A 7,564-nucleotide genomic window follows, 5' to 3' on the forward strand; every position below is an offset into this window, starting at 1 on the left:
TAGAAAATTATAGTAGAGAATTTCCCATACCTAGTTAAAGAGATACCCAACCAATCACAAGAGGCTTTAGAACACCAAACAGACAAGACTGGAGAACTGCCCTACATTATACTATAATCAAAACCCAAAATATGCAAAAGCAAAGTTTATCAAAAGTTGCAGAGGAAAAGCATCGAGTCATTCAGCAGAAAAGCCGCAGATTTCTCAACACAAAGCTTCAGAACAGGAGGCACCACACAGCATCTTTCCAGCTCTAAAAAGCAACGGTTACCAATCCAGGCTACTGTGTCCGGCAAAGCAATCTGCCATAATGGAAGGAAAAAGAAAATCTTCCTGGGGGAAAAAAATTCTAAAGGAATTCACGGTCACTAACCTAGCCTTACAAAAAATACTAGAAGTGGGGCTGAAGAGATGGCTCAGCAGTTAAGAACACTGTCTGGTCTTCCAGAGGACCCTGGTCCTATTCCAAGTACCCACATTGTGACTCACTACTGTCAGTAACCCCAGTCCCAGAGGATCCAATACTTGTGGCCTCCCAGGGCACCATGCATGCACACAGTGCACAGACATAGATGCAGGTAAAACACCCATACACAATAATGAAAACATAAAAGATACTGGAAAAAACACTGGAAGGAATATTTCAGACCAAGTGGGGTATAGATAGATATACATGCAGGCAAAACACCCATACACAATGATAGATAGACAGACAGACAGATAGATAATACCAGAAGGAATATTTCAGACTAAAAACAAAGATGAACACATCCATGTGAAAGAATAAACTACACTAAAACAGTAGTTAAGAAAATGAGTAACAGGAAACTACTACATACTACAAAATCAATAACATGAAATAAAATGAATTATACATACTTCTTAATAACATTTCAAAAACAATTAATGGTTTCAATTTCCCAATCAAAAGAAACATACTAACAGATTGGATTAAAAGGAAGGATCTGTCCATTTCTTGTTTCTAAGGAATGTTCCTTACCATGAAAGACAGGCATAATTGCTGAAAGAATGAAAAAGGTTATTTCAGGTAGACGGAATTTTGAAACAAACTGTGCCACTGTTCTAACATGTGACAAAGTAGACTTCAGCCAAAAATATCAGGAGAGATAAGCAAAGATGTGTCATGCTGAACATTGAACATGGGTGCACCCAACAATGTTACTATGTACCAAGATACAGATTAACCTCAGCACAGTTAGGATGGGCAACCTCAATACTCTGCTTTCACAAATGGTTCATCCTGACACAACATAAGCAGAGAAATGCCTGACTTGAATGATACCATAGATCAAATAGACACCTACAGAATGTTTTATCCAAGCACTACAGAATATATTCTTCACAGCCCATGAAACTTTCTCTACACTATACAATAAACTAGGACACAGAACAAGTCTTAACAAATACAGGGAAATTAAAATGATTTCTCAAAATATGTCTAACTACAGTGGCTAGACATTCAATAGCAAGAAAAACTACAGACTGTACACAAACTTGTGAGAGTGAATAGCAAACTATTGAATAATGTATGGTCATTGAGGAAATCAAGAAAGAAAGGTTTTAAATCCTATAATTGAAGTAAAAATGCAACAGACTAAAAACTTATAGGGTACAATGAAACCAATTCTAAGAGAAATTTATACTTACAACTACCTACTTAAAAAGATTATTGCTTAGGATGCAGCTTGGTGGGTAGAATACCTGCCTAGCAAACCAAAGGTCATGGGTTCGATTCTGCAGAGACTCCTGAATCTAGGCTGGTGGCACATAGGCCTTTAATCCCAGCTGCTCCAGAATAAGAGCAAAAATTCAGCATCACCCAGGGCCTCAGCCAGCTAACCCACCAGCTGCAGGACACCCTGTCTCAAAACCAACGTAGCACAAAAACAAGATTGTTGCTCTTTCTCTGGTTTAACAAGATAGCTCAGCAGATAAAAGTGCTTGTCACACAAATCTGATGACCTGAGTTCAATCCACCACACATATCCTAAGGTAGAAGAAAAGAACCAGCCTCCAAAAGTGGTCCTCTGACATTCCTACCATGGTACACACATGATCACACCATACATACTTATGCTATACACACATGTTCAGTAGGCATAATAATTATTAATAAATTGTTTTTGTTTAATCCTTGGCTCCTGGAAATCATTACATAGACCAGGAAAGCCTCAAGTTCAGAGATTCCCCTTCCTCTGCCACCTGTGTGCTGGGATTAAAATCACCATGCCCAACTATTAACCAATTAAAAAATGTAATCAGAGTAATCTTAAATAAAAATGGAATGATTCTCCATAGGAAATTTGAAAACCAGAACAAGCCAAACCCATGATCAGTAGTCAGAAATAACTAAGATCAGGACAGAAATTAACAAAATGTAAGCAAACAAACAATAAAAAGAATCAATGAAAAGCAGATTGGGTCTTGGAAAAGATAAACAAGATCAACAATTCTTAGCCAAACTAAACAAAAAAGTATATCTAAATTAATAAAATTAGAGATGAAAGAGTAGACATTACAACAGATATCAGTGAAATTCAGAATTCATACATACATACCTTAAGGACATATTTCCCTAAAGTGAAGAATCCAAAACAAGACGATTTCTTGATGCGTATGACCTACCAAAATAAAATAATCTGCTTGGATAAGATTGTTATTATAGAAAGAAATAATATTAAATCACTAATAATTTTTTAAAATCCCAACGAAAGAAGCCCAGGCTCAGAGAGAGCTTCCACAGCTTTCTATCAAGACGCCATGTTTCTCATTGCTCCATTAAATAGAAAAGGGCAGAATGCTACCAAACAAACTCTTTTTAGATGCAGTGTCCCCCCCCGCCCATACACACACACATACATACATACATACACAAAAGATAAAAGGGGGAGGAAAGGAAGAAAGAGAGAGGTCTGGTATCCATGAAAATGAGAAGGATTCCTTGGAGCTGGAGAGACAGATGGTTATGAGCCACCATGTGGGTGCTGAGAATTGAACACAGTCCTCTGCAAGAGCAAAAATTGTTCCTTACTACGGAGACATCTCTCCAACCCCAGAGAGTTGAGAATTTTTTTAATTGAGAAATATGTACGTGCATATAATATGTTTTGGTCAAATCTATCTCCCACCTCCTCCTCTTCACTTTCTCCCCACCCCTTATCCATTTCACTTGCTCTTTTGTTGTTGTTTTTAGACACACTAGATCCATTTAGTGCTTCCTGTATGGGTGTGGTACTATCTACTGGAGCATGGGGAATCTTTCAGAAGTAATATCCCCGAAAAATACTTACGTTTCCTCCCCTAGCAGCCATCAAACGCCAATAACTTCTCAGCTCAGTGTGGGACTTCATGAGGTCCTCCCCTGGCCATGCTGAGATTTTGATCTTGTACGTACAGTCATAGCAGTTGAAAGTGAACGGGTGCAACAGCCCTGTCATGTCCACAAATAATGCAGATAACCACTGCTTAACAATACTTACAATAGATCCTCTCCCTCTTCCACACAATCCCCGAGCCTTGGGGGAGGGGTGTGTGACATAAATGTCCCATTCAGAGTTAGCATTCCACAATCTAGCCAGTTGTGGGTCTCTGTATTTATCACCATCTACTTAAAAAAGAAGATTCTCTGATGAGGGTTCAGAGATGCACTAATCTAGTATAAAGATAAGAACTTACAGGGCAGTTTAATGCTATGTTCATTTAGAAAAATGTCAGCATTAGGGTCTCCCCAGGCTTATGACCTAGCCAGTCACAGGTTTTGGGCCTAGTTAGCAGTATCAGACATGAGCTCTATTTTTGTGGAGTGGGCTGTAAATCCAATCAGAAAGTGGTTGATTACTGTGGTGGTTTGGAAAAGAATGGCCCCCACAGACTTATGTGTTAGAATACTTAGTCATAGGGAGTGGTACTATCAGGAGGTGTGGCCTCGTTAGAGTTGGCGTGGCCACGCTGAAGGAAGTGTGTCACTAGGGGCAGGATTTGAAGTCTCAGAAGTTCAAATCATGACTAGTCTGTCTCAGTCTCTCCTGCTACCTGCTGACCTAGGTATAGAACTCTCAACTACCTTTTCAGTTCCATGTCTGCTTGCACGCCACCATGCTTCCAGCCATGAAGACAATGGACTAAACCTCTGAAATGTAAGCCAACCCCCACCTAAATGTTTTTCTTTATAATTGTTGCTGTGGTTACACTGCATCTCTTCACAGCCATAGACAGCCTAAGACAGTCACTACCATAACCTTCATACTACCATTGCACAAGTCGGCATGTCCTAGCCAGGCCAGGCATTATTGTTACTTGCAGGGTTTACATCTGAGTAAAAAGGTTGGTTCCTTTTCTCCTTAGTAACATAATTAAAATGTTCTGGCACTATGAAAGCCAGCCAGTAGGGTTGGAGCTTCCAGATCAGTACCAGTGAGTTTTCCATATCCTATGACTCAAGCATATGAGGTTTTCAGCAGTATGGTTCTGGTGGGTGCCCAAGAGAAATGGCAGTGGCCTGGGGTGTTTGAATGCTGCCCACTGACCACCAGCTCAGAAAGAGATAACCCATATTAGGCACTGAGGTATTTATTCAAATGCCTATAGTGACTGAGAGAGACATTGTCTCCCAATAATAGGTCATGAAGTAGAGATTTTTATTTCTTAATTAACCACTATGGACATTTACAAAGGTGCACGTATTTTGTAAAGTGATTATAGATGCCTATAGTTACATGACAGCACCTTAATATTCTTTCTCACATGCACACACCCCAGCACCGCCCTTTTTGTATTGCTGGAGATTAAACTGAAAACCTCAAACACACTAAGCAAGAAGGGCTCTACCCATAAAAATGGTCTCTTTACCAGAGCAAATCAGTTCAGAGGCTGGTGTCTACAAAGCCAGTGTTGTTCAGATAAACGCTTTGCTCTCTGCCTGCAAAGTAGGCTGTACCACATGGGTTTGCTTTCATCTAGCAAGAAAGCAGTCCTGCTTCAGGACTGAAGTGGCTCTGATTCTCAGACAAATCTTAGTCAATAAAAGGGCAATGGAAGGGTAAATACAAATAAAATATGTTATATATGTGTATGAAATTATATGATGAAACTCATAATTATATATAATGTATATGCTAATAAAATATTAAAAATTTTACTCAGTGAGTGTGATGGCTATTCTTGAGTATCAACTTGACAACATTTGAAATTAACTAAAACCCAAGCAGGTGGGTACAATTTGTGAGGTATTTTTCCTGGTTGGATTATTTAAGAGGGAAAGACCCAACCTAAACCTGGATAATTTTATGTGAAGAGACACATCTTCTGGTGGCAGCCTATATAAAAACATGAAAGAAGGAAGCTTTCTCTTTGCCTGTTTGTCCTCACTCCCCATGGCAAGTTCATTCCTTCACTGGTATTAAAGCCTACCTCTTTGGCATTTTGATTTATACTGAAGATCACCTAAAACACCCAGCCTCATTGATGGAGTAACTTATGGGTTCTTGAACTTGAGAAACAGCCATTGCTGGAATTGTCAGACCAATGCCTGTAAGCCACTCTAATAAAAACCATGTGTATACATAGGGATAGATATAGATAGATTCATTCTATCCTCTTATTCACTAGAGAACCCTGACTAATACATGTGTAGATTATACATACATACATACATACATACATACATACATACATACATACATGCAAACATATGTAAGATGTTATGAAGTTGAGAAGGAATGAAATGATGAGAAAGGAGGGGCTGAATCAGGGAGAATGTTGGGTATAAATGATGTAGCTACAACCACCATGTATGAAATTCTCAAAAGTAATAATAAATGTCTTTTTAACTGGAAGGTTGGTAACAAGGATGACTAGGAGAGAGAAGTAAGGACCAACGTCTCAGAATATCCCACGGTGTGAGGATATTTGCATCCTGTGTGAATGCTCTCACTACAGAAGTTTCTCAGCAACAGTAGAAAAGGCGGTCTGATCTGTGTCAGTTACCATTTGATCTACTAAGGTCCAACCTTGTTCACTGTGTTCAAGAATAAGGTGGCCATGTTGACCGAGGCAGTTGTTATATGTTGTGGGGAAATGTTTGTACACTGTAAATATGTGTTTTCCCATTGGTTAATAAAGAGCTGACTGGCCTATAGCTGGGCAGGAAGATATTGGACAGGAGAGCCAGACTTGGAAGATGCTGGGAAGAATGGTGGATCTCAGGAGTCATGAAGAGATGTGGAGAGAAACAAAATAAATAAATAGACTATGCTGAAAGAAGGTACCACCACATGGCAGAGGGTGAATAAAAAAAATGGGTTAAGTTGTAAGAGCTAGTTAGTAGCAAGCCTAAGTCATCAGTTGAGCATTTATATTAATAATAAGTCTCTGTGTGGTAATTTGGGAGCAGCTGATGGGACAGAGCTAACCGACAGTCCAGACAAAAAAAAAAAAAAACTCTGCCAACAGTTATATTTATGGACTCAATAACTGTCTTAGAGTTTCTACCTCTGCGACGAAACACCATAACCAAAAAGAAGCTGGGAAGAAAACCATCTATTCCATTTACACTTCCACGGCACTGTTCATCATTGAAGGAAGTCAGAACAGGAACCCAAACAGGGTAGGATCCTGGAGGGAGATGTTGATGCAGAGGCCATTAAGAGGTGCTGCTTACTGGCTTACTTCCCCTGGCTTGCTCAACCTGCTTTCCCCAGCCTAGGGATGGAACCACCTGCAGTGGTCTGGACCCTCTCCCATCAATCACTAATTAAGAAAATGACTTACAGGTGGATCTTATGAAGGCATTTTCTCAACTGACGTGCCCTCCTTTCAGACAACTCTAGCCTGCGAACAAGTTGACATAAGATTAGCTAGCGCCGTAGCATTGAGAGATTTCTATGGATTCAACAACACTGACAGACTTCTCCCTTCCTTGTGTTGGATCTGGAAGTAACCAGTCCTGAGAGTTCACTCTGCCAGCAGCAGAGAACCAAGTTTAGCCCCCTACTGAATAATACCTAAGGTGACACCCAGACAATGACAAATGAACTGGACGATGTTTATAGCAAAAGGGGCAACAATTTTGTTAAGCTTCTTTGGCCCAACAAACCTCTCCGCTGATGCAATAATCCAAATTAAACCAAATTAGAAAAGGCCCAGGTTTAATGGATGCCAGCGTTCCCGGGTGACCCTCAGGGAAAACAGGGAGAGGGGGACAGAGAACCGGGGAGACCACATGTTTGTTCTCTGGGGGACAGTTTAAATAGCCTGTAGGCATGGGGAGGGGTCACCATTTGGTGGGCTTTCTTGGAGGTGAAGTCTGGACTGTGGCAACTCCCAGGGGAGGGGACTTGAAATGGAACTTTCCACCAAACATTTCAAAATGAATGGCAGGAGTTGGGGTGAAACCCCCAACCAAACAAATTTGTCCTTAGTGACATTTTTTCAAAAAAAAAAAAATGTGTTCTGGGTTAGGCTCCATCTGGATTCATCCCAGATACATCCCGAGAAAATACTCTCACTATACTTTCTCATCTTGAAAGAGAGACAGAAAGAGGGG

Source organism: Microtus ochrogaster, chromosome 10, assembly GCF_000317375.1.
Source record: "Microtus ochrogaster isolate Prairie Vole_2 chromosome 10, MicOch1.0, whole genome shotgun sequence".
Lineage (NCBI taxonomy): Eukaryota > Metazoa > Chordata > Mammalia > Rodentia > Cricetidae > Microtus > Microtus ochrogaster.